The sequence below is a fragment of the Peromyscus eremicus genome, chromosome 8a (genome assembly GCF_949786415.1).
Source record: "Peromyscus eremicus chromosome 8a, PerEre_H2_v1, whole genome shotgun sequence".
In the NCBI taxonomy this organism is placed as follows: domain Eukaryota; kingdom Metazoa; phylum Chordata; class Mammalia; order Rodentia; family Cricetidae; genus Peromyscus; species Peromyscus eremicus.
Genome location: NC_081423.1, coordinates 64,946,868 through 64,974,396, shown reverse-complemented (window position 1 = coordinate 64,974,396; position 27,529 = coordinate 64,946,868). Strand labels below are relative to the sequence as shown.

The following is a 27,529-nucleotide window of genomic DNA, read 5'->3' as shown; positions in this document are numbered from 1 at the left end:
CTGGGAGACCCTTTACCTCCCTTGGGGACTTACGGGGAGACCAAGGTCAAGCAAGGGTCAGTGGTGTTCTTTGTCATGTAATGACATATGACTAATAAGGAAATAAGTCACCGCTTAGAGCTCCTATGTGCAGCACTTACCCACCGTGGACCTGTTGATCATTGTCAATCTCTATGACTTAACCCATTGTGATTTGCAGCTAGGAAAACTAAGGACCGGCACAGTGAAGGACTGGCTCAGGTTCACACAGCTATTGAACGTTGAAGCCGAAGGCAAAGTCAGATTTGAGTAACTGTACACTGTGAGCTCCTAGCCGTTCGGGGACTTTGATGTGACTCTTGTCTTGGGGGCACCAGCCTCCCCACCCCTATCCTAACAAAAGCTCGCCAAGGTGAGGGCAGTCCAGGAACGAACAGCTTACTCTAGGAGTTATCTGCTCACATCATGGGACAGAACACACATGTACACATATGCACGAGCATGTGCCTGTGTGTGTGTGTGTGTGTGTGTGTGTGTGTGTGTGTGTGAACGCACAAACAGCCTCCTGCAGACTCTTCTTTCTTCCTTTCTTTTTCCTCTCCCCAAGTCCCAGTAGGCTTCCCCCCACTGCCCAAGTGTGCTCTGGGGTTTACTCTCAGAGGCTTAGTTCACATCTGGCAGGAAGCAATTGTACAGAGTTGCTGAATCCTTTTCTCCACCCCCTTAGGGGGTTCATCACAGAAATGTCAAAATGTTTTCCATTCCCCAGCAAAAATAAAACTGACATAAAGTTTGAAAGTCCTCAATAATAAAACCTCTAACCAATCAACTTTAATCACAAAATCCCCCTTTGGGAATCTGCAGCGCCCAAGGGAGGCAGATGGGAAACTCTATGCACCTGACATCAACCAACATGCGATTGAGGAAGAAGGTCCTCAACACTCACCCCACGGGAGAGCCACGGTCAGTGTGAGCCAACTAGGGCCAGATGTAAACACAGAAGATTGGGAGCAATAGCTGTGGATCGTGTTATACTACACATGCCACCCCACGTGATGTGTCTTAAATGTAAGTGTCCTAGAATCTGAATCCAGGATCCTATGGTTTAGTTCTGGGCCCTGCTACTAACTGGCAGCACCACATTAATCCACAGAAATTAATCCGAGCCGCCAGGTCACCTGGAGTAGGGAATCACCAAGCTGTGGCCTACCCTCTTCTTGACTGGCACCCCACTGATCATGCATGCTGGCCACTTCTTACAAATTGGGGCAGGGGTGCATGCATTCATGTTTACATGCCAGTGTGGTCCTCAATCACCCTCCACCTTAACTTTCTGAGACAGTCTCTCACTGAACCTGAAATTCACTGGTTGAGCTGGGCTGGACAGCCCGAAAACTCCAGAGGTCTTCCTGGTTCCACTTTGCCAGTGCTGGGATTGCAGAGGCAAGCCCCTTCTGCCGGTTTGTTTTTGTTGATGATGGTTTTGTTGTTGTTGTTGTTTGTTTCTCTTATGTGAATGTGGGAGACCAAACTCAGGTCCTCATATCTGCATAACAAGCAGTTTACTGACTGAACCATCTCTCCAGCTCCCTCGGTTTGAAAATGCATAAACAAAAAACCAGCGATTCCGAGGGCCAGGGAGGAATTGGCATGCTATCAGCTCCTTGTAAAGGAAGCACGCGGCAAACCTGAGCCTGTGTAGAAATGCTACCCTTTGCCATGGCTTTCACACATATGGATTTAAATCCTAGGAACAGCTCTTCCCCCCAAATGGCTCTTTTCTCTGCACCAGCCAAGCGCCAACATGCAGGCAGCCTCTTTGGTGCCCAGCCAGCTAATGTGTGCCTGGCATTAGCACTAAACTAACATTTTATTTCCCTACCATAGTATGTAATTTCTTTGGAAGTTGAAGTGTAATGAAATTAGTGTTTATTATAATTAATAAAAGCCCCATAACTTTAAATTGGGTCATAAATCTTGCAGGGAAATCCAATACTGCTGTAAGAGTCATTCCTTTCCCAGAAGGAGCTCTTCAGGGGAAGGCAGTGGTGGCTCCCTCCTCCTCCCCACAGAGGTAGCCATGCTCTCTGGTAGCTAGAGCATTCTCCACTGCTAATGTATTCAGGTCACATGCGGAGCACAGACAGCTTGGGCTCTGCAAATGGAAAAAGTGTCACTGAGCCTCACACCTGTAGATGTTGCTCCAGTGAGCGTGGCCTGCGTGGTCAGCTGAGAAAAGGCTTATCTGGGGAGAGAAATCTATGTAGTTGCCTTGTGCCTGCAGCTGCTGTACAGAGAAGGTGAGTGCACGCTATTCTGACCCCATACCCACAAGCATCTTCAGTCTGGGGAGGGAGACTGTATTTCTTACCTTTCTAGTTCCTGGGGAAAATGTGTGTGTGTGTGTGTGTGTGTGTGTGTGTGTGTGTGTGTGTGTGTGTGTATGTATATATATATATATATATATATATATATATATATATATATATATATATATATGTGTGTGTATGAATGTATATATATCTCCAAAGCAATTTAAGGAAGGAAAAAAGAAACATTTATTTTGGCTGAAGGTTTGCAAGAATGCTGTCCATGGTGGTGCTGGCAGTGTGGCAGTGAGTGTGGAGTGGCTGGTCACAGGGTGAGCATGGTCAGGAAGCAGAGGGTTCGAGATGAGGGATGGTGCTCCCCTCACATGCCTGTTCTTTTTGAACTCAGCTTAGGGCTCCACCCAGTAAAAGGGTACCACCTATGTTCAGGATGGGTCTTCTCTCCTCAGTTACACCTTTCTGGAAATGCCCTCATGAACACGTTCAGAGGTGTGTCTCCTGGGTAATTCTAAATTCACTCACACTGACAGTGAAGACTAGACAGCACGTAGGTCCACTTAGCTGCCACAGACAGCTCAGCAGGAGCTTTGCAGGTGTAGAAGGAGCATGGGCATGAAACGGCTGACCTTTACCTGAGTGATACACAGGGATGGGGTCTGCAAGGAGGAAGCAGATAAGAGGGAGATAATCCTTGCGCTTTCCAGGTGAGCACAAGTGTGTGTTCAGCACAGCACTCTGCCACTGCACAGGGTCTTGCACTTGCTCTTTGTCCGGCTGGAATATCCAACCTCAAATCTCCTTCTCCTCATCACCTCCCAAAGAGGCCTTTGAGCTGTCTTTAGGTAGGCTTCTCTCTCCTTCCTGATTCTCTCTTAGGAAGCTGCTGTTCCCATCTCCTTTACATCTCTCCACTCTGAGATTACATTTTTTATTTATTTGAATCCTCGGTCTCCATCTGTTTCCCAAATGCCCTGTACAAACGTAAAGTGTGTTGCAGTAAGAGCCTTGCCTGGTTTACTCACTGTTGTTGTCCCGCCACCCTGAACAATTCCAGGCAACCAGTGGACAATTAATAACTAGTGGAGACAAAGAATCATGAAATTCCATGGCTCATTAAAAGAAACGTGTTTCAAAGCGGATTACAAACTCATATGCAATGTCAGAAGGGAAAATGGTAGATGGATATGGCAAAGCAAAAGAAAAATAAGGGCAGAGAAATAAAACCAGGGCATGAGATGCTCCAGGGAGGGTTGTGGGTGGAGATACGTGCCCAATAAAGGACTTGCGGCTTGTTTGCTGTGGGATGTGGACTGACACCCCCTCCTTTCCTTCCTCTTCCTTGAAATTCTTAGTTAAGCCTTCAAAGATCACTAAAATAAAAACAAACAAACAAATAAGTAAATAAAATTAAACACCAGGGCAGCAGTAGGATTAGCGTATGCTGCTCACACGCTTTCCTTAGCATCTTGCTGGAGGTGGGCAGCGAGTTAGCTCTGAGCTTCGCAACAGTCAAAACAAATGCCTGCAAGCACAACCCAAGGCTGCTGTTCAAGAGAAGCTTGGGCTTTCCTAGACCTGAAACCTAACGGACCGGGGTTATGATGGAGTGTCCTCAGCAGCATCCCTTAGTCTCTCCCTGTGGCAGGCTGATGTCTCAGTGCTGAAGTATAATTTAGTATGAGCATTTCTATAAGGCTGCTGGGTCCATGCTAGGGAAGCCTGTCTCACCCCTACCCATAAGATCAATCAAGGTGTGGGGAGTGCTCAACAAAGTGATTGTTTTTCCCAGTGAGTTCACAGTCAGATCAGGATGGTAAGGCAAGCTGCCTTTTCTTCCCAGAGGCCAGAATCATGCTGTCCACTGAGGGGATTCCCTTTCCTGGGCTGTGCAAACCAGGGGAGGGGTAGCTGCTTTTGAAAATGGCAGAGACTGGAGGAATTTACAAAGAGAACTAGATGCTTCCCCCTCTGCCAGGCAGGCAGGGGCTCTCCCTAGCAATAAATTTCTGTTTGATTCAGCCCACCTATACGTGACAGACCAGTCAGCCATAGAGCTGTACCAAGATATATATAAGAGCAACACAAAGCATGCGTGCATTAGACTATGGTACTTGTTATACATATGGGTTCTTGGCCATGGAATTAATCTGAACTACTTATGAACCACTCTGGGTGGGTCAGAGTACCTTCATGCTAGACAAACTCTCCAGGCGCTTCTGTAGCCTACTTCACCTGGTGTTAACTCTAATGCATTAGAGTTCCTGTGTTTTCATTAAGATCCCTGACATTGGGATGGAGCTTTAATGCCCACAAAGCACTTTACCCCATTAAATTCCTTCCTCGACCACATCCTCATTTAGAGTCAAGTGGGTTCTAATAAGGCTAAGAATTGAAATACTGTTATGTGTTGTATCCTATATCCGTGCAGGACACATTCAGCACCAGGGCTGGGGGTAATATCAGGGTCTAGAACAGCTGCCTGGGTTCCATTCCCAGCACCTCACTCATTGGTGGGAGGAACAGGTGCATTCTCACTGGCTCTCCTTATATATCTATGCTCTGCAAGCTGGGGTGCAGGGGGATCGCATGAGAAGTACTTAGCATCAAAATGCATAACCTAAGCATTGGATCAATGTTGGTTGTCACCATCCGAGACTCTTACGGGCTTCTGAGGACATGGAGACAACCTACACAGAGTTCTTACTCCAACCTCAATTGGAAGAAGAGTTCAAACAGGAGCCAGCCGAGTCATGATACATGACAGAACTTGGGGATAGCCCTTGGAGTCCCCTCTTCCTAACCCTTTTTGAGTAGAAGACCCCCAGATATCCAGAGTTTGTGACCTCTAGCCTACTTCCTCACACCTCCTGGGAAGGTATGATTGTTTGCTGGAGAGGAGGGCCACACTCGAGCAAAGCCAGCACTGCCCAGATTTTTCTCTAAGGACAGCAATGACTCAGATCTCAGCTGGTTCATACGGTGGCCACTAGCCACAGGTAACGGCCATTGCTCACTGGAAGTTAGCTACTGTGAACTTCATTAACTAAACGTATTTAAATTGAAACAGCCATGTGTGGCTACTGGCTACAGGGCAGTATGTCTTTCGAGGGAGAGATGGGGCTCCACACTGGACTCATGGGACAAGGTCTTACCCTGGGCTGCGTCCAGGTCAGTGCAAACACTGGAAGGATGATGTGTGCACTGGAAGGTGGTGAAAGCCCATCTCCATTTGGCTTTTCTGATCCTTACTCAAGCAACCAGTTCTGAGGCCTGAGCTCCAGAGGGCGAGGCCAATGTCTTAGTTCTGACATGGGCGTCAAGGGCCTCAGTCAGTGCCCAGAACTTGGAGTTCGGTAGCTCAGGCTCAATGTGGCTGATGCTTCTTAGAGACTCAACTCTCTCCCGTGTTTGGCTCGTCTCATCCCCACTGTGCTGAGGAATCATGATCTGCCCTGGGGTGCCCAGCCTAACAATGGGCACTAATGAAGATTCTAAAGACAGGTGTGGACATCTGATTGAGCGTGCAGGCCTAGACGAGGAGTCGTGGCTTTCATTAGCTCTATCTCCACTAAAAGCCAGGCTGCCTTCTCATTACGGAAAAGAGAAGACTCTTAGTATATTTTCCTAATGGAGAGGCTTTTTTTTTTTTTTTGCTGTGGGTTAAATTAACCCATGTTCTAATATAAAGTGCAACATCATTCAAGTCAATGTTAATAATGATGGGAAAACATTAAGAATTATCTTTCACAGTAAATTACCTCTGAGGTTGCAAGTAGACCTTATCAAATGTAAATCCAATATAAAGAACACCGGATATACCGGAGTGATAAATTACGTGGGAGAATTCGCCCTCCATCATGGGACTGTGTTAGTGTAGAGCTTCAAGTACCAGCTGTGACATTAGGGAAGGCATCTCCTATCTCTAGGCTACAGGTTCCTCCTCTGAAGAATGAAGGGGGCTGAACCAGATGTTCTCCAAGAAGCCTCCCAGCTCTGAAAATATATCAGTCTCGAATTCCATGAAACGCATCTGTTTGGCATTTTCTTCTCCAGTGCCTTCACCACAAGAGAGAAACCTGCTAATTTAATAAGCTGAGTGGGTTATAGGGGGGTGTCAGGTACACCTCCTCTCTCATGCCCTCCCCTCTTGCCCCCTCCACCTCAGGAAACATTCATATGGGCAATATGATTGAAGTTACGGCATCTGTGCTGTAGGGCCAGGCCTAGAGAGGGAGAACTCAGGAGTGGGAATCCTTCTGCATCTGTCAGCTTCCCCGATGCAGTGAACTCAAACCTCATTGTACTGGACACTGACTGGCAGAGGACCCCTAGAAGGTAGCTGTGGACTTCCCAGAAGAATTCATCTGCCGCTGTTCTTGCCAGAAAGTCCTTCCACTCACCCAGTCCATGTTTAATGATCTGCAGCTATCTGTCTCTCTCTGTGTGTCTCTGCCTCTCTCTCTCTCTCTCTCTCTCTCTCTCTCTCTCTCTCTCTCTCTCTCCCTCTCCCTCAGTCCCTCACTCTTCCTGATGTATACGTAGAGTTTCAGGTTGCAGAAGTTAACTGTCCTTTACATTGAGGCTGGTGACAAGAAGCTCCAGGATGAATTACCAACGCCTGTGGCTCTTGGATGCTGCTGTACTCGCTGGAACCCTGTTTTATAGCTCTGTTCCTTTCTGACATTCTGATCAACACCTTTCTGGAAACTTCTGTGATCTGGGGGCTCTCTTTCTCCTTGCTGCTGCTATCCCCTGGGCTTGGAGCCCACACTACAAGATTCAGCAGTGGGTAAAGGACCAATGTCACTGTGTAAACTGAGAAAATCCTGTGATCTTGGGCTGTCAAGGATCCTCTTTTGTCTCTGATTTCTTGGCCATATAAGCTTGCAAACCCCTGGCCCTAACCTTACACATACACACAGGCACACACAGATATGCACACATGTACACACACACACACACACACACACACACACACACACACACACTCCCTATGTGGGGCCATTGTCCTCACTGTTCTGCTCCCTTCCTTGACTCACACACACACTGTTTCCATGACCCTCTCCCTCCTTATTTAGTCAATCTTTACTCTTTCAAAAGGCAGTTGTCTTGAGATTCTTTCCTGACTTCCCATGGCTGGGCGGTTAGTAATCTTTTTTTGCTTATATACTACTGTTGTGAAATATTTAGCTATGTAAAGATGTGTTGCATTTGTTTAATTATGTAAAGATGTGTTGCTGTTTTACCTTGCCTGCCTAAGGCATCTTATTGATCTCATAAAAAACTGAACAGCCAATAGCAAGGGAGAAGGTATAGGCAGGACTTGCAGACAGGGAGAGTAAGTAGGAGAGGAATTTAGGCTCAGGGAAGATAGAAAAAGAGACATCAAGGAGATGCCAGGGGCAGGCAGCTATACACGAAGGAAGCAGGAAAGTAGGACATACAGAATGAAATAAAGGTTAAAAATACCCAAGGCAAAACGTAGATGAAGAAAAACAGGTTTAATTAAGTTTAAAAAACTAGTGGGGCAAGCCTAAGCTAAGGCTGAGCATTCATAATTAATAATAAGTCTCTGTGTCTTTATTTGGGAAACTGGTTAGTGGCCCAAAGAAAATGATGACTACTTACTACCCCATCTAACTATTCCTATGTGCATGTGTGTGTGTGCATGTATGCATATGGTTATGTGCGTTTATGTGTATGTATACCACAATTACAATAATCTACTTTTTGTCACCTACAAATCGTTAAGTGCTACTTATCCTGCTCCAGGTCAGCTCATTGTGTCCCACCTGTCCTCTCCTTAGCTTTGCCTTCATTCTTGAGCATGTGAATGCCAAGGGACCAGAAGGGACTGACTTCATTCTTTCCTCTGAGCAGATACTCTTCTCCTTTATCCTCCTACCCTGAGTCCCATCAGGCTCCAGCACTTCTGGATGTTGACACTTGAATACAGCTAGAGATCTTGTAAGGCTTCCCTCCAGCCCCTAACACTTAGACGGTACTGTGATTTAGTAGCCTCCTACCTGCTAAGGAGTGCTGCAAAGCTTTAGCCCTCCCTGGCTCTGTACAGTGAGCTGTTCAGACTGAAAAGCTCCCTCCTCCATAAGTGTCTTCCATGAAGCCTTTCTTGCCACCCTGAGATAGCCAGAGGTGCCCTCTCCTAGGACTCCAAAGCATACGTTTTGCTCTTTGATGAACTCCAGTTACATGCTACAGTTAGTATTTGCAGGGTCTCTAAAGGGGCCTGGCTCCTGGCATGTACCCCCACGTTTTCTCCATTAACAGCAGAGTAAATGGTGAGAGTTGGGAAATGAGAGTATTGTTAGAAGAGGTAACTACAGCCAAGGCTGGCCTCACACTGAGTGTGAAAAAGTGCAGGATTCCTGTTGTTTTCTCTTGTTTCAACAAAATTAGCCTGATGAGGACTTCTGGGAGTGGGGAGCCCCATGGCCAGCTCTCCTCTGCTTCTCTATTTTAGCAGAGACAGAAAATGTGTTTCCTGTTCCTCTGTTATGTCTATGATTCTCTACTTTGCATTTTTTCTGATCACTTGGGGATCTAGACAGCACTTGGATTCTGATTCAGAAGCTCTGAGATGGAGCCTGGGAGCATGCTACTTGCAGATGACAATTTGGGCAGTAAGAGTGTACCCCATTTCTTATAGAAGGGGTGATGTGTTTTAATTAGATGGCTCAAAATCCAAAGATGCCATTATTATTAGAGGGCTGTGGAGCACTTAGACAAGACACAGATGTGGGTCAGGCTGCTTTTCAGTCTATATGTGCTGCAGGCGCGGCTAATGGCTTCTTGAAGTCTTTGTATCTTTGTAAAACTGAGACAATAGCCTGTGCCTCAGTGTGTGTGTGTGTGTGTGTGTGTGTGTGTGTGTGTGTGTGTGTGTGTGTACAACTGAGGATTGCATGGAAAATGCTTCATGACTCATAGGAGGCCTTCTGTAACTAGCTGTAGATTCTCTTGTAAATGGAGCCAAACCACTCAAACTTCCTGTTTGCTCTCTCAGATAGGCTGCAGTTCTGTTCTAATTCCCTCAGAGTCCCCTGCTAGAAAAAAAACTACATTCCCTGCCCCATGACATCATGTTGCGGGCATGTCTCTTCAGCCAAAGGGATATAGATAGAAGTGTTGTGTATTACCTCCAAACTGAAGTTTAAAGGGCCATTATGTCCTCTATCATCATCCTTTAGTCCTTTGGCAAGGAGATGTCAATATATAGACTGGAACTGCTCCTCCAGCCAGGCTTCCTAAGGTGAAGGAGACTCCAGTGACTAGAGAATAAATGAGAATTCACATTTTTGGAAAGGTGCTGCGATTCTGGGATGGTTTATTAGTCCTGTTCAACCAGTTGCTCCTGACTGGTAAATCCTGTCATTTATTGTCTTATTGTCTGCTTGGTATAAAGTCCTAAGATGGTCACCCAGACTGCACATATAAGCGTGATGGCAGTTGTGTCCTTGAAGCCGTCAAGTTGAGTGAAGGTGCCAGGAGCGTAAATTTCCAGGGATAATACACTGCTTAGTTCAGTTCATCTCAATAGGTCTATAATTGGGCGGCAAGCAGAATGCAGAAGACAGACTGATGAATCCTTCTCAAAGAATTAGGGAAGACGTCATGGAGGAAGGAGTGTTTGAGCTAGGCCTTGAAAGGGGAGTTGATATTTAATTGGACACGATAGCACAGAGAACAGGGAGTGTGGATTTTGAGTCAGAAATCCTGCATTCCAATCTTGCCTCTGGCACTTTTGACAGAGTGACCTCAAGCCAGACAAATGCCTCCCTGCTTGTCATATTTTTCTTCTACAAAGAGAGCTAATAGCACATCTGTGTATTGGGGGGAAGTTTAACTGAGTCTGTGTACAAGCCCTCATGAGTACTTGTGGCTTATACAGTGAACAGAAGAACAGTTACATGATAAGGCTGCTCCACCATGGGGCAAACCACAACTCCTGCCCATGTGTTTGAGAGATGGCTTTGTTCTTGAGAGTGTGTACGTGATATGTTATGAGTTAATACACAGTCGTCACCTAAACTCCTTAAAACGCCACCATAATAGGAGGTATTGCTACTCTGTTTTTCAGATAGGAAAACAGCATTTTTGAGAGATCCAGAAACTTACTCAAGCACACACGGAGAACGAGGGCTAGACCCACGAATTCTGACTGCAGTCCAAGCTAGCCATCTCTAGCCCTACCTCTTTGTTCAGGAGGAGATAGATTGTATGCAGCAGAAATGGAGATGGTAGGGACAGGGACAGGGACAAACTAATGAAGTGAGGGATGCTGAAGCTGTTGATTTGGGGAGGATGGCACTGAGATTACAAAATTTAGGAGGATGCTCTCACTGTAGTCCTATGCCCCTGTGCTCTCTACATCTTGTTGGAATGTCCCCAAAGGATCATAATGCTTTCTTTACTCAACACAACATATATTGAATTCAGACACAACCCTGGGAGAGATACAAAAGTGAACTAAGACTTCTAGACTAAGGAGTTTGAGTTTACTCTTTGGGCTTTGGAAACCATTGGGAGGTTTTGAAGAGCCAATTGGAAGAGTGAGTATGCCTTTGAGAGGAAGGCTTAGAGTGTTGTTTGCCAGATGGACAGGAACACAATAACCTGCACATGTGAAAGTCAGGTTGGAATATAATGGAATCGTCTAAGATCAGAGGACAAAGAGAAAGGGCAATATTTTATAGATGTTCCAAGGACACAGGTCATAGTGCTGCGATGTGAGCATAAAGGAAGAGAAAGCTTACTGCTGGCCTTCAGGTTCCTAGTCAATGGTCAGAATGCCAACAGTCAAAAGAAGAAAAGAGGAGTTTACAGAGTATAAGCTGGGGACAGAGAACCAATAACTTGAGAGAAGTTTCTAGAGACAGACAGCAAGGGGCAACTGTCTTTACCATTGGCCTGAGGAGCCAATGGTGAAATGGTGTTACCAGGGTCAGGGAAGAATCATCACTCTGAATTCAGCTCCTGATAGTATCAGGCATGCCCAACCTGTAGACATGGGACACATGCATCCAGGGATGGCTATGGGTATGGCCTGGGACATTTGTAGACCACACCATCACATCTAATGTCAAAAGTGTGTGCACCCACGTGTGAGGCAGGAAACCGTAGGTAGGGTAAAAGATAACCCATCCTTTCCTCAACCTCTTCGGTTGCTATACCCAACCATTAGCAGCAAAACAAGAAAGCCAGATGACATGGTGCATAGAAGTCATACCAGAGCAGGCCAGAGAAAGATAAGGAGATGATCATGTTTGATAACAGTGCAGACAGAATGGCCCCAGCCCCAGCCATCAGGCTGGAGTCAGATTCCCTGGCTTTGAATCCTGACTTGCTCACAAGTAGCCGGATTGAGGGCAAGGCACATCTCCCATTTGACCTTCACTTTTCTTACCAGTCAAAGGACAACTTCCACTGTAGCAAGAATGTCTACAGTGCAGAAATCACATGGCGAGTGCGTTTGCTGCACCTGAACTTCATTAGGCTTGTATTCTTAGTTCCATGGAAGTAGTGGTCCATCCACTAATGCAGTAAGTAATGCAAGAAGAGACGTTCTTGGCAAGGTAGAAGGATGTAATGAGATTATCAGTCTAGAGCAATGGTTCTCAACCTGTGGGTTGCAACCCCTGTGGGGGTCAAACAACCCTTTTACAGGGGTCGCCTATCAGATATCCTATATATCAGATATTTACATTATGATTCATTATAGTAGCAAAATTGAAGTTATAAAGTAGCAACAAAAATAATTTTATGGTTGGGGGTCACACAGCATGAGGAACTGTATTAAAAGGTCACAGCATTAGGGAAGTTAAGAACCACTGGTCTAGAGCTTTGTTACTTGTGGGCTGTTCAGGGAAAGATGGCCACCAGACAAATGGGACAGTAGACAAGTCTGTGTGTCTGGGTTAAGAGAAAGATGTTTGAAGTTTATCTGTGTAGGGTAAAGATTCATTGAGTGGAACTGCCCAGAGGCAGGCATTGGAAAGAGAAAGGATTGGACTCTCTCTGTTCTGACTGACCCACTTGCTCAGATAGAATCCTCTAATTGATATGAAATGGCTCCGTAATTCCCCACATAGCTCTTCCTAGGAATAAGTTCAGTTACTTGTTCCCTGGCTGAGCGGAGACAGAAGCCAAAGTATCTGTTTGGAGCCAAATAACTTGCTTGGCATTGTTTCATTCGCTCATTCATTCATTCACTCTTCTGACTCTTATTTACTGTGCAGTTACAGGATACCACACTCAAAGAAAAGAGAAAGGAAAGAAAATATTCAAAAGGTGGCCTTGGCTTCATTGACAAGCTGGCACAAAGTCTATAATAGAAAATACTGTGGTGTTTTCTGTGGTAAAGTTGACAATCCTAGACTTTTGTGAGTCCAACATAATGCAGAGCCCTGACCCCCAGCTCAGGAAAGCAAACCTTGGATCAATCGACAGGGAATTCAAGCTTCAGTCCTGACACTTGGACTCCTGAGCGTGGAGCTATTCCATAGAGAACTGTGGGTCTTGATTGAGTGCATGGAGTCAGTTCTATAGAAGGCCATCCATAGAGCAAGAGTGGCCTTGCTCTGCTTCCTGCTTCCCAGTTCGTCTTTGTGTGTCATGCTCTGTGTGTTTCACAGATCACCCCAATCTGGATCTCCCCAATGCCAAGGGCAACAAAGGTCATACAGTAGATGCTCATAAAATATTTGAACAAAAGAAGATACAGAGAACACAGTGGAGGATATTTAACAGAATGCAATCTTTTATAAGAAAAGGGGATTTACTGTTTGTGGAGCTGTGTGGCCTTGGACATCTTACCTACCCTTTCTGTGATTTTATTCCCCTCATCTATAAAACAGGTATGAATTATACCCCTTGGACCATTGCTGAAAAGATTAAGTGGAGACACTGTGAGAAAGTGCTGGTCTCTGTATAGATACTTTGTAAACAGAAAGCTCCAGCATATAAGCTATTAATGATTGTTTGCTAAGTTAGTTTTAAAGACCTTTGCTTAGTCATATATTCTATGTCTTGAAAGGATTGTCTAGGTCCCATTTCCTAACCATGTCATGTGCCAAGTGACCAGGTGTCCTATGTACCTGCAGTAATAAGGCCCTGAGAGCCTTCCCAGGTGGAAGATCCTACATGCATGGCACAGAGACCTCTTCCCTTCTGCATACCACTTCTCAGGAACAGTGAGTTTATAGTTTGAATGCAATGAGACAACCTGGGGTTTTGATTCTGTGGCATTGCTGAAACTCCGTCTTAGCCTCCAGATACAAGTAAGTGGGGGCGGCACCACAGGAGCTCCTGGGAAAAGTCAGAAAGGGATAAGCCCCGCCCCCAGCTTCCAGGGAACACCCAGCTCTCTGCAGACCAGAGAATGGTGCTTTCGCAAATGAGCGCCTGCTGGAATATGAGACATGAAATCCACCCTGGGAGGTTAGAACTCTGCTGGGAGGGGCAGCCACCTGAATCCTACCAATTTCAGCCACTATTTCCAAAGAAACTAAATATTTTATGCATGGCTATAAAAAGCATGTGTGATGATAGGACTATGGGCTATGATCCAGAGAAAGTTGGCAATATTCTAGAACATTCTGCTAGTCTAACAGGGAATTTCTATTTTTGATAATAATAATAATGAGTCCAATTTTCTCAAACTCTGGATTTTCTATTTTCATTAATTCAACAAATATTAACTGTTGAGTGATGGATGATACAGTCAAACACATAATACTTTTCCCCGGGAGCTCAGAGGCATGTAAGCACTGGACAAGGGGAGGCTGGCCATTAACTTTAACAGGAAGAGATATTCCTGGGAAGAAAGAACATGACTATAGGTTCTCTAGAGAAAGCCTTGTATGAAGAATAAGATTCATAAAGAATATATGAAGATCCACAACAGACCCATTCCCAATGGATAGATCTCAGGTGTGGAAAGAACCTGGAGAGCCATGGAGCTAATAACACTCAGGAGAGCTGGTCAGCAGACATCAGCAGGAGAGAGGTCTATGGCCAGGAAGAGGACAGAAGGGCTGGTGAGATGAGGGGTGTGTGTGTGTGTGTGTGTGTGTGTGTGTGTGAGAGAGAGAGAGAGAGAGAGAGAGAGAGAGAGAGAGAGAGAGAGAGGATGTGTAACATCTAAGACATCTCATTGTGTAGCATCTTAATTATAGGAGAATAAAGACGGGCTTGTCCCATTTGGGTACAAGATCCAGTCTGTGAGCATGGCAGCCATCATCAGAGTTGCGGTTCCAGTTCAAGAGAACATGATGGGAAGCGTGACTGACTCTAGGCTGTTGATTTAGTGTTAAACTTGAATTCTGATAAACAACATACCTTTCAGTCTGTCTCATGCAAGATTTGGGATATGATTATATTAAGACATCTTGTTTACCCAAAGCTCTAATTGAACTGATCTTCTGACTTCTTTCTGGAAGCACCACTTGAAGCAAATATACAGCATCCTTCCAAATGAGCAGCACACATTGCAGAGGGTTCTGGGGCCAGGGGGGTGCAGCCCAGCTTTGGCAGCGTCAGCATTCTCATCTCCTACTGGGGCCTCGTTCCACCCTCTCATCTGTAAAGTCCCAGGAAGAAGGAAAAAGTCAGGTTTGAACCTAGGAAAGGCCAAACTGTTGCAGGATATTTGATCACACTGTGAACCCCGAGATTGCATTATTTACTGGAAAAATCTGTTTCTGGTTGTGGTGAGGCTCAGCCCTAGCACATACCTTTCATCCAAGAGCTTTCTGCTTGAATATTATAAACAGGATTAAATAAAGTCAACCATAGGTTAAGAGGCGGAGCAAGCAACCAGTTGACATGAAGTGAACATAGGATTATTAAGAAAAACCATGGAGAGTAAGAGGGAGTCAGGAGGACAGATAGAGAGACATATAGGAAGAAGAAGGTAGGGACACTGAGTAAGAGGAGAGTTGTTTGAAACAATAGGGGAGAGATGAGGCTTCTGGAATTATGGAAGAGGAGGAAGGTCAGCTGGATGCTTTCTCTGCCTCTCTGAGCTAGCAGGTTTTCACCCCAGCATCTGGCTCCCAAGTCTTTATTGGTAAAATCAAATGATTTAGATTTTATTAAAAACAACACCAAACCTGAAGGTATGGGCTGAAATCTCTGACACCAGGCCAGTATCTAGAGTCTTATGTGGTGAGAAAGACAGAAAGAGGAACCAGGGAACCCACCAAGACCCAAGTTCTCAGACTCCCTTTCAAACACCAGGGAGCAGGCTGTAGGGGAGAGCTCAGCTGGGAAAGTGCTTGCCTTGCAAGCATGAGGATCAGGGTTTCATCCCCAAAGCTCACTTTAAAAAGCCATATATGGTGATACACACTTGTAATCCCAGTGCTAGGGAGGAAGACATGGGCAGATCATTGGGGCTCACTGACCAGTCAATCGAGCCTAATAGATAAGTTCCAGGCCAGGGGGAGACCCCATCTCCGAAAAGAGAAAAAATATCTAAGGAACAATGCCTGAGAAATAATACCTAAGGTTGTCCTATGATCTCCATATACATCCACCTGCCTGTATTCATACACAGACACACATACACACACACACACACACACACACACACACACACACACACACAGAGACAGAGACAGACAGAGAGAGAGAGAGAGTCAGGGATCAAGAGCCATACATATGTTTCCATGTTGCAAAGAGGAGAGTGGAAGGTATCTCCTCCAGGAACCATTCCAGATACACACTGCACAGCATAAATGAAAAAAGTTGAGACAGACCTCAACAGGCTTGAACCCTGGTTCTGCCCAAGCCCTCAAAGCAATGCATGGAGTGATGTATGGTAGAGTATTGCCCTGTAAAGTTTTTCAACAATGCTTTATAAATCTAAAATCTGTGGGTATACTTCCTTTGACAAGTAAGGGTCTTGAGGCCAGAAAGACGGAATCTAAGGTCTCACAGTATTAAGTCATGAGATTAGGAATGGTTCCCCAATTTTCTGGATTTTCCACCACACCACACTGCTCAGATGGGAGACATCTACAACTTGAGTTAGAGTCCATCCCTGGCTCCTTTTTGGCTCTTTGGCAAAGTTACAGGACTGGATCCCTAACCCAGAGTTCTCAGTCTTAACCAGTAACTCCAAGTAGAGCTGTGAGTGTATTTCAGGCTCCATAGACCACATTATCCCAGCTGAGGCTCCCTTTGTGCCATATCCCCATATGCCAAATGCAGAAATCAAATCTCAAGATCTTAAGATTGATCGCTGGTTTTCTATGTGGACATAGTGGTTAAGATCACAGGTTCAGGGTCAGACATTCAGTCCCACTGCTTGTGGGTAGGAATTCCTTAACTCTGTGAATAGTTGTCTTCATCTGTGGTGAGAATTATGGTCAAGAATATAAGACACAATGTATGTGAATGCCCAACTTTCAACGATGCTTCCCGAGTACTCCTTTTATCCTTGGCTATCTAGTGCTCTACTATTCCCAGAGCCCTCCAGCTCCTCTGACTCTCCATATTCTTTCCTACTTCCTCAGTCTTCTCTCCAGGCCCACTCTCCTTGTTCAGAATCCATGCCTGGGCTCTTCTTGCCTGAGGCCCTTGGAATATGCCCTTTTTGTATTTCATTTGGCCTGATAACTGTCCTGCCTGGTGCGTGCCTTCAGACCACCGTGACTTAAGTAGACACTCCTCCACCTGAAACACCATTGCTGTATGGCTCCTCTGAAGCATGTAATGACTATCTGGATCAATGTGTGCATTAAACTGCATGCTCACATTTTACCTGTCTCTGATCACACAGCTTTATGAGAGCATGAGTCTTATTGTATTGATCCCTCTGTGGCTGGCATCTTCTGGAGTACATGGCAAGTAAGAGTCTAGGAGTCGGTCACTATGCATCAGTTGAAAGAATGAATGAATGAATGAATGAATGAATGACGAGTGGGTGAGTGAGTGAGTAAACCTATCTATCCACCCATCCATCTCCATGGCTCATCTGTGGTCTTAGAACTGTGCATCTCTCTGCCTTCTTCTCCATGCTGCCCCTCAGTTAAGGCTGTCATCGCTTAGCTTCAGTTTTTGGATCTCTATGGCCTCCAATACTGACTGCTTCTCTATCACTTCTTCTCTTGGCTTTAGCTCAGCTCTAAGATTCCAGGCTGGGTAAAGGTGGTACATGAGGTGAGCTTAGGTACAGGAGATGATGGAAGACTGTTACTCTCTCATACGCATTACGGTGGGAGAATGGTAAAAAGACATCCTCCATCTGAGAACTGTTAGAATTGGGAGAATCACCTAACCTGCAGTAATGACCCCTAGGGTGTGTTGAGAGGAGGAGGGCTGGCCAGTTTATGTGGGGTAGGGGGGGCTAGGGAGTAGCATAGCTCAGGGGTCCTTCATCCTCCCCGCTCCTCATAGGAGTATGACTCAGCTCCAGACCTCACCGCACCCACAGGTGCTGGCAGCTGACAGACTAATCATCCCCTTCAGGGTGACTCAGCGCCCAGCTCCTCATTGCCACCAGTCAGCCGCCAGCTCATTGGGGCCATCCAGGGACTGTCTGCTAGCCCCTCCAGCCATGCATATTCATCAGCCTCTCTTTCCTACAGCCACCCTCCTTCGCTTCCTCCCATAATTCTGACAGCATGGTCCTCCCAGGACTGTGGGACAGGAGCCCCACTCTGAGAAGGCTGCTTCAGGCTAGAATAGAGAGGCACAAGACACAGTAGGAAATGGGCAAAAAAGCACTGCATATGCCCAGTCCTGCTGATTCTGGCTCTTTGGGGTCCCCATCTTATGAGTACTGGTAAAGATGGCCATCAAGATGATCCTGAGCAGGGAAGAGGGTGGAGGTGATATCTGGAAGAAGCTGGATGTGGGGTGATGAACCCCCTTCAGCTCTGCTGGAGTCAATTAGCTTTGATAAGCGATGATGGTTGTTTTCTTCAAGTGCGTCCCAAAATAGTTTCCATTTGCAGAGTGCTTTTAATTAGCCCAAGGTGTCAACTTGCTGCAGTCTGACCCCGCTGCTGAGCTGGTGGAGCAATTTGACTTTAGGAAGTACACCAGCCCAGCCAGAAGAGACTGCCAACCTCACCCTAGCATTTCCCATTTCCCAAGAGAGGAAAGCCTGCTCCAGCAGGTGCAGCGACTTCCCCAGGCCACCTCCCTGTCCACTAGAAAGCATGCGGCCTCCTGCCTTTCATGAGGGCTGGTCCTGAATCTCAGAATGAGAGTGACAGACACTCCCATGGCAACCTTGTGTCTAAAAACACTGTCATAACTCACTAGATCCACATTACAATGACTGTTTTGTGAACATGCAGAATTCCTCCTAAGACAGGGAAGGAAACAGAGCTACAACTGAAGCAGGATGTCACTGATTCAAAAATCACATAGGTGGTGAAAAGCAGGAGTCAGCTCAAATCAGTAAGTCCACATTCAGGGCTTCAACCGTTGCCATGGCACCCACATTTCACTGGCCAGAATCCCCCATACCCCATGCCAGCATCTCACCGGGCAGACATGGGTATGAGCACACAGCATCCAGGGGAGTTTGCACAGAGAGAATGTTTCCGATTCCCACTCTGTCAGCCTCTGCACAGCCCCCAGCTTCAGGAGTCTTTTTTATTGCTCTTATATTAAACTGTCATGTGTCAGGCATTATTGTAAGAGATCTACAAATATGGACTCATTTACCCCTCAGGGCCCTGAGCAGGTAAATGTCATTATTGCAGCTGTACAGATGAGGAAAATCAGGCCTTCAAAGTGAACCTCAAATATACAAGCATTGACAAATGGGTACCTGTCCTCCGTGTATATTCATATGGGTCTGGCTTGTGATACTTACCCCCCAACAAATCCATTCAGAAAGACACCCTTCCTTTCATTTAGTTCTTAGTTCTTCAGCCAGGGAACTAACACATCTTCTCGCTTTCCACCTCTCCAGCCCCTCCAAATGCATCTATTATCATCATACCTATCACCCTCACCCTGTTTCCTCAGTATCTCTTACTCTGTCTTTCTTGCAGATCTATCCAGTTTCTGCTCTCTCAAAACCATTCTCTAAACAGCAGCCACAGAAAGGCTTTGATGGAGCACTTAAGAAAAAAAAAAATACAGAGCACATCGCAATCCACCAGGCTCTGTTTGATCCTACCCCTTCTCTGTTGGTGTGTTCCCTTTGAAGCACCTATTATAGTCTCTAATTATTGGACAGTGTTCTCTACTCACTGTACTGGCCTCCCACAGACCAGGGTGTACTTCATGTTCCGTGGCTAGCACTGTGCCTAATATCTTAGAAGCTGGTGAACTATAGGCCTCTGGTCAAGAACAGTCTGTTAAACTGCTCATGTATCAGTAGAACAATTGAATGACTTTAGAGCTCACGTGACAGAGTTCACCCTGTCAAGTGCTTTGTGTGAGGTACTTTGGTGCAATTACAGGGTTGTGCATTTGTCACAATCAATTTTAGGGTATTTTCATATTTGCCCAAATACATTAGCACTCACATTTCATTTCCCTCTAACCCCCACTCCACTCCCAGGCAACCATTAATCTGGGTTCTGTCTCTATAGACTTCCTAACCTCAACATTTTATATGTATACATAGATTGTACAGTATGTGGTGGGGTGGGTTGCAACTGGTTTTTCCAACTTTTCAGAATGATCTAAAAATGCATCTGTGTGTTCCAGTGTGTCTATCTATACATGCCTGCTTATAGCTGAACACTTCCCTGCTATGTAGACATTTCACATTTTATGTATTCATCTTTTAGTTGCTATTCATTTGGGCTTTTCTGCTCTGGAACTGAGGAATGGTTCTACTGTGAATATTCATGGGCAAGTTTTATGTACAAATATGTTCCTGTTTCTCTTTTGCTCATACCTAGAAGTGGGACTGCTGGGTCATTTGTTAGTTCTATGTTAACCTTTGGTGGAATTACTAAATTGTTTTCCCAAATAGCTGTGCCATTTTACATTACCATCAAAAGTATACACGGGCTCCAGTTTTTCTGCATCCTCACCAATGCTTGCTCTTGTCTGTTGCTGCCGTGACATTGTTTGGAGAAACGTTTCCTCGGGCCCTTTGCTCCCTTTAAGCTGTGTTGTCTATTACTTATTTGTAGCATGTTCCCAGAAGTCTGAAGAGGGTGTGTACAATTTGCAACATAGAAGTTTTAGGGTAAAGTCCAATCTGTCATGGTTTTCATTTATTTTTATACCCATACCTGCACTTCCATATTATATATAGTCATCAACTAAACCCAGTGTCTTGGAGACTTACGTTATATGTTCTTCTAAGAATTTCATAGATTTTTTTTATTCGTGCATTTAGCTCTGTGTTCGGTTTTGAGCTCCTTTTTGTGTAAGGTATGAGGTATGGGTCCAACTTCATTCTTTTGTTTGTTTCTGTGACTATAGGTTAATTAGAGCATAGATACACCCATCCTTTCATATGTTATCTATGGTCACTTTCACACTCCAGTGACAGAGTTGAGTGTGTACTAGAGAGAGCATATGACTTGTAAGCCTGAAGTGTATGTTATGTCCCAGAAGTTTTCTGGCTCTATAAATAGCTGTTGAAAAAATTTTTAAAAAGCCCTAATATGTAAACAAGTGTATGGCTATCAATACTACAGTTACACATTGCTTAACAATAGGGATACAATTTTAGAAATATATTTTCAGATGATTGCTGTTGGGCAAATACCATCGGATGTGCTTATACAAACCTGTATGATAACAGGCTACTGTATATTTAGGGTATATGGTCTAAACCATTGTATGTCTGCTATGTCATTGACCTAAATGGTGTGCAATGCACATGTGTACTTGGAATGCTCAGAGAACAAACATTGGCTGTGACTTTTATTAAGAACAAATAGTTTCATTGGCTTACTGTAGGAAAATCTTCCTATTGGAAGCATGGTCCAGATGTCCATTCAGGTTTCAGCCTTGCCTCTTGTATAAGTCATCTTGAGAACAGCCCTTAGTGGCACGCCCATGCACTGCTCAGCTTTCAGAGGACTGCAGCAGGGTTGGGGCTCTGGTGAGACCAGGACATTCCTATCTCTCTGCACTTTCTTCTCTGCTGTGACAGGGAGGATACAGAGATGAGCACAGGAAGAGACCACGGAGGCTTCTCCCTATGGAAGGAGAAGGCTTCAGAGAGCTGTCAGAGCCAAGACACCTCTAGGAGATTCAAAACAGAGAGCTCTCCAGGTCCCACTCTCATGTTCCGTGTCTTGTAGATATGCTAATTCCCAAAACACTCCCTAGTTGGAATTTTTGCTCTGTTGTTCATTACAATGTCAGGTGGATGGCCACAGAGCCTAGTCTTGGGAACCAGATAGAGATGGTTTGCAAGTTCACATCTCCTTGACTGGCTTTGCTGCCTTGGCAAGTTCATTTTATCCTTTCTGAGATTTAAGCTTGTCATCTGAGAAGTGGAGAGACTATACAAGGTTGTTGTGGAAATCTAAGGAGATAACCAAAATACAAGATCACCATGATGGCCTCAGTACATTATGGAGTGAAGATTGAGGAAAGAATAATGCAGACAATATACACATATCACCTTAAAACTGGATAATATTCAACTAACCGATGCAGCTGGCTCAGAAAATAGAGAGGATTTTTTTCTTGAAAGCTTTTTCTGATGCTTTTAAAGGTAGTTTTTCTACTTTTAAAAATAAAAATGGCAGGCTGGAGGGATGTCTCAGCTGGCAAAATGCTTGCCTTGCCTATAGGAAGACTTGAGTTTGATCCCCAATACCCATGTCAAAGTGACTGATGGTGCTTACAAGCAAGAACTAGCTGAGACAGAAGGATCTCTGGGGCCCACTGGCCAGCCAGTCTGGCCTAATGGTGAAGCCCAGGTCAATAAGAGATCCACATCACAGGAAGTGGATAGCATTCCTGAGTATGACACCTAGCATTGTCTTCCAGCCCCCACCCACATGCACATCCCACTACACACACATGAGCACATGCACAGCCCCACACAAAATATAGTAATAAGATCTGGGTGTAGTGGCTGACTCCAGTGATCCCAGCACTTTGGAGACTGTGGCAGGAGGGTTAGCATGGATTTTTAGACCAATCTAGGCTACATAGTGAATTTGTGGCCAGCCTGGGATAAAGAATGAGACTCTTGGAATGTGAGTGAAAGTGCATTCCACACAAGCCTGAGTGTAGATCCCCAGAACCCACATGAAGAATACAGAAACAGTAGCAGGCCTTTATAATCCAAGCACTTCCGTGGTTAGATGCAAGGCAGAGACAAGAGATGCACCCCGACCAGAAGCTCCCAGGCCAGCTGCTCTGAAGGATGAAATGCCTTTCAAATCTTGCCTCAAATAAGGTGAAAGATGAGAATAGACTCCTAAAGGATGTTCTCGGACCTCTGCATGAGCTCTGTGACATGTGTGCCCTGTGACACACAGGTGTTACACATATACATACACATCAAACACATACCACTGTGCATACACATAGAAATAAATAAAGATCTTTGTCTCCAAAAATGAAAAAGAAGAAATATAGCTCTATAATATATGTTAATGAATGTCATAAAATATGGAGGCTCTCTCTACTACAATGCTCCTTCCCTAGGTCTGTGTACCAAAGGAAAATTCTCTGGAGAAGCCTTGCTAACAATAGTAGGTGGGCTACATGATCTATAATAAATAGCCAAATATGGACATTCACATTATATGTCCCATGATGTGCACTGTGGACCACACCCCCAGAAGTTATTAAATTCCAAGTGAATCTTTACATCTAGCATCCCTGGCAATAAGCTCTTGAAAAGTTCAGGCAAAATTCACAAAGCTTGTTTTAGGTCCTGAACTCAGTTTTGTAAATTGTGACTTCCACGTCTCGATCTATGCATTTATGGAGCCATTCCTTCATCTGCTCCATTCAAGAACCAGGTACCAGGGTCAGCAAGATGGCTGAGTGGATAAAGGTACCTGTTGCCCAAGCCTCATGATCTGAGTTTGATCCCTAGAATCCACACGGTGGAAGGAGACAACCAACTCTTGCAGGTTATCCTCTGAGCTCCAAGAGCACACAGCAGCATGTGTACCCACTCTTCATATGCAAAACAAATGAATACATACATACATACATACATACATACACGCATAAATGTATGTCCAAAGAGGAAAAGAAGAGCCAGGTTTCAAAGAATAAAAGAGATCAACCCTATAGATTATATTTAATGTAACCATCGAAGTATTTTCAAGGGAAAACTGCCAGTAAAAAAGTGAAATTCACTAACAGCTGAAAGGGGACTGGGGAGATATCTCAGCACTTAAGAGGATTAGGTCCTTTTTCCCAGCACCCACATAGTGGTTCACAACCATCTGTAGTCCCTGTTCTGGCCCTCTTCTGGCTTCTAAGGGCACTGCACATGGTACACAGAATACATGTAGGCAAACCACCAATACACATAAAACAGAATAATCTTTAAAAGAAAGAATGGGCATAAGAACCATGCAGTTACAGAAAATACTATTAGTAAAGAAAGTTGGGATGCCTGAAAAAGTGAAAATTTAAAACAGCTGAACTCTTTGACCCCACCCCCATAACCTCACTCCAAGGGATCCATAAGGAGTAACCACATACACATCCAAAGACATAAATATAAATTGATAACCATGGAGGCACTGGGGTTTTCAATATCTGTAGAATTGAAAGTAACCAAAGATTTCAACAGTAGCAAACCATAACTACATCCACACATTCAAACCTCCTGCAGACAGTAGAAAGGATAAATTCAGAAACTTGTAAACTGAGGTTGGTAGTTTAAACTGATATAAATATTTCAGGAACATAGTAATTGTCTGCTTTAGGAATACATCACAGAGGAGTGTCTTTTCGGCAGTGCCTCAGGCAAAATGTGTGGTTTGTTTTTAAGATCTATTTGTAATGGCCCTGAACTGGAAGCAGCCTAAAAATTCATCAACATTGGAATGGAGAGATCAGTTATTGTATGACTACGGAATGGAAAATTCTAAAACTAAAAATGAACTAGGGCCACACAAAAACCTGTGAATGGATCTCACCAAACGTTGAGCCAATAAGCCAGATGCAAACAAACGTTCTATGTGTGTGTCATTATCTATGAGGCTCAAAAATCAAGGGAAATCGATGTGTGTTTGTGTACCTTGGAAGAGAAAGGTGGAAGTCATTATCAGGAAGCATCACTGGAGAATGAGGCTTTGCGATGAGGGTCTGACAGGGCTCTGTTTTTTACTTTTTGTGGATTTTTCTGTTTGATACGTTTCAGTTTTTAAATATTATTCCTAAAAGAATACTGAGCAATCATCATGTATAGATTAAAGACACTAGATTTGGGAACGATCTGTAGGGTGCCTTCCCATTCGGATTAGAGAAAGGCCCGTGACGATGGGAGGACTAAGGAAACTCTGTGCATCCAGTTGTTCACAGTGGCTCAACTTGGCAGGAGAGATCTTGCTTGCAGCTTTATACATTTCTGTACTGTTGAATTTTTTAACAGCATCTATTACTTTATGAGGGTTTAAAAAAATGCTTCTTTTATGAAAAATGAAGGAAGCCGTTTCCTCATTCTGCCAGGTTGCTGGGTTAGCCCTGCGCAAGAGAAATGGGGCAGAATGAGGCTTACAATTTACAGATCTGTAACTGTCCCCATAGCTCCTGGGAAGAAAGTACATCCTCATGCTGACCACAGCCTGGTGTCGATGTGCCTTCTCCAACCTGGGGCATCAACATCCTGCATGTACCACTCCAGGTCTGCTGACTTTATACCCACTCATCCCCTCAGTTGCTAGGCAATATGTAATTAAATTTTGGAAAGCCTCTCCCACCCTGGATACATTAGCCTGGAAATCGGACTTTGCATCTGGCAGTCTTAGAAAGCAAAACTCTACTCTCTTCAGGCCCCCGCCCCTCTGGCTTGCAATTGACTTACAATTTAATTAAAATGATTCCAGGGACATCTGGTCTCCTTTTCTAGGAGTGTATTTGTAGTTGGTTTATCTGGTGTGGTTTTGTTTGCAAGCCATGGATTTATTTACAGAGACAGAGAGGTTCATTTACCTCTCTTAGGCATTCTTTGTGGTCTTTGCTAATGTTTTATTTCGAAGGCTATGGCCATTCTTCTGTATGCTGAGCTCCTAATGGGCTGTTTCTCTCAGCATGCCTGCTCAGCCAGAAAGGGACCAGCAACATGATGAACATACCTGCCACTGTGCTGACCCCACTTACACCAAGAGTACCTGCTCACTGCTGGGAAATCCAGAATATCTCTTTATGCATTCCAGCCACTGGGTTCCCTTACCATCAACATTGACTAGAATGCGTGTGTATATGTGTATGTTGCTAGAAATTTAATCCATGGCCTTTCACATGCTAGACAAGTACTCTACAGAGCTATATTCTCAGTGTGCCATTTTTTCTTAATAGATAAAAGGTGAATATTAAAAGCATTCTTAAAATGGTATTTGTAAGCAGGCATGCCTGTGATCTAAGAACTTGAGAGGATGATGCAGCAGAGTCATTAGTTTGAGATCAGCCTGGGCTACATGGTGAGACTCTGTCACACACACACACACACACACACACACACACACACACACACACACGGGGGGGAGAGGGGGAGAAAAAGAGAGCTATAGGCTATAGACAGACAGACAGACACACACACACACACACACACACACACACACACACACACACACACACACACACGGTAGGGACATGGCTGAGGAGAGTGGATTAGAAGAGCCAGTTGTTGCCTGAGTGGTCCCCAGCAAACTCACTGCCCTTTCTGTCTTACTTGCCAAATGAGTAGTTGGATATAATTAGCTTTTGTCCAAATGTTAGGTTATTTCCAGGCTTTTGCAATTTGTTCTATGCCCACATGTTTCCTCTACTATTAACTTAAACATTCTTATTCAAATTAATTCTCCTTTTCTTCCTTCAGAAATGTGTGTGTTTATAATGGGGACTTTAAATCACCACATAAATGGGAAAGTACCATCATTCGTCCTAACTAGAAGATGACTTTAAAAGTGAGCATAATTTTAAAAACAAAGCAAAATCATTAACAGGCACCTAGACATTGTCTTATGCTAAGCCTCCGTGCCTTAGACTCTTTCTTCTCTTGGCTTAGAAAGAAAATTAGCCAAAAGGTATAGAGACTTGCTAGAGATGGACAATATGAGTACCACTTTGAATTGTTCCCTTAGCCAGTTCCAGATGTGCTGAAAGAACAGAGAAGGAAGTTCATGGTTGTGATGGTTAATGCTGTTTTTCAACTTCATGGATTTAGAATCACCTAAGAGACAACCCTCCAGGCATTCCTACATTACATTAGCCCCCGAGAATGTCTGTGAGGAATTAGCTTGACCACCTTAACTGTGGGTGTCACTATTCCCTGCACTGGAGTTCTAGAATGAATAAAAGGGAGAAAGTGAGCTGAGCACAAGCTTCACCATTTTGTGCTACCTGACTGTGGATGGAGTTTGACCAGTTGCTTAAGCATCGGCTGCCAGGACTCTCCTGCTGGGATGCTCGGTACCTTCCAACTGTGAGACACAATAAATCCTTCCTTCCCTAAGTTGCTTTGGCCTGGTATTTTGTTGCAGCAATGAGACAAGTAACTAAGACACTGTTGGAGGATAATTAAAACGAACAGTAACTTCATAGTCACCTGATTACCTGGTAACCAAGAAATAACTTCTAGAAGCTCTTTGGTAAGGACAGATCATCTTGGTGGTCCTTGGGGTTCTAGTAACCGTGAGGAAGTAGATCATCACAGGCTAGGAGTGAACCCAGAGCTCCATGTCCATGGGTGGCTATAAGTCTTGATTGACCTTTCCAGAGTCTGCAGACAGTTGTCTGGTCCTCAGAGCCATGTGGTTCTCAGCCTCAGTTTACTGCCTGAGGTTTCCTGTGTTTTAGTCAAGCTTTTTTCCTTCCCAGGAACATAAAACTAAGACCCTCTTTAAAATGATGCTGTAAGGCTAAGGGAATCATCTGTAATTCAGAGATGAGAGGCATCCCAGGGTTCTCACTCAGCCTGCTTCTTCACCCAGGCACCCCGCTGTCATGCCTCCTATGCCTTGTGGTCTAGCATGGCCAAGCCAGACATTCCTGAAGGCTCATTGCTTTTCCCTCTTTGGACAATAGCTCAACTCCTCTAAGCACAAGTATTCAGGGCAGAC

General features: G+C 44.7%; 1 protein-coding gene and 1 long non-coding RNA gene across 2 annotated transcripts in view; one reads left to right on the top strand and one right to left on the bottom strand.

The window, feature by feature from the left end:
• Window positions 1–27,529, top strand: part of Asic2 (acid sensing ion channel subunit 2) — a 1,069,830-nt gene that overhangs the window by 227,526 nt on the left and 814,775 nt on the right. The gene's annotated exons all lie outside the window — the stretch shown is intronic.
• LOC131917491 (uncharacterized) lies at window positions 3,345–19,461 on the bottom strand. Its single transcript, XR_009380679.1, has 3 exons — window positions 19,162–19,461; window positions 14,667–14,907; window positions 3,345–3,679 (listed from the first exon to the last, which is right to left on the bottom strand). It is a non-coding gene; the product is annotated as an uncharacterized LOC131917491 (long non-coding RNA).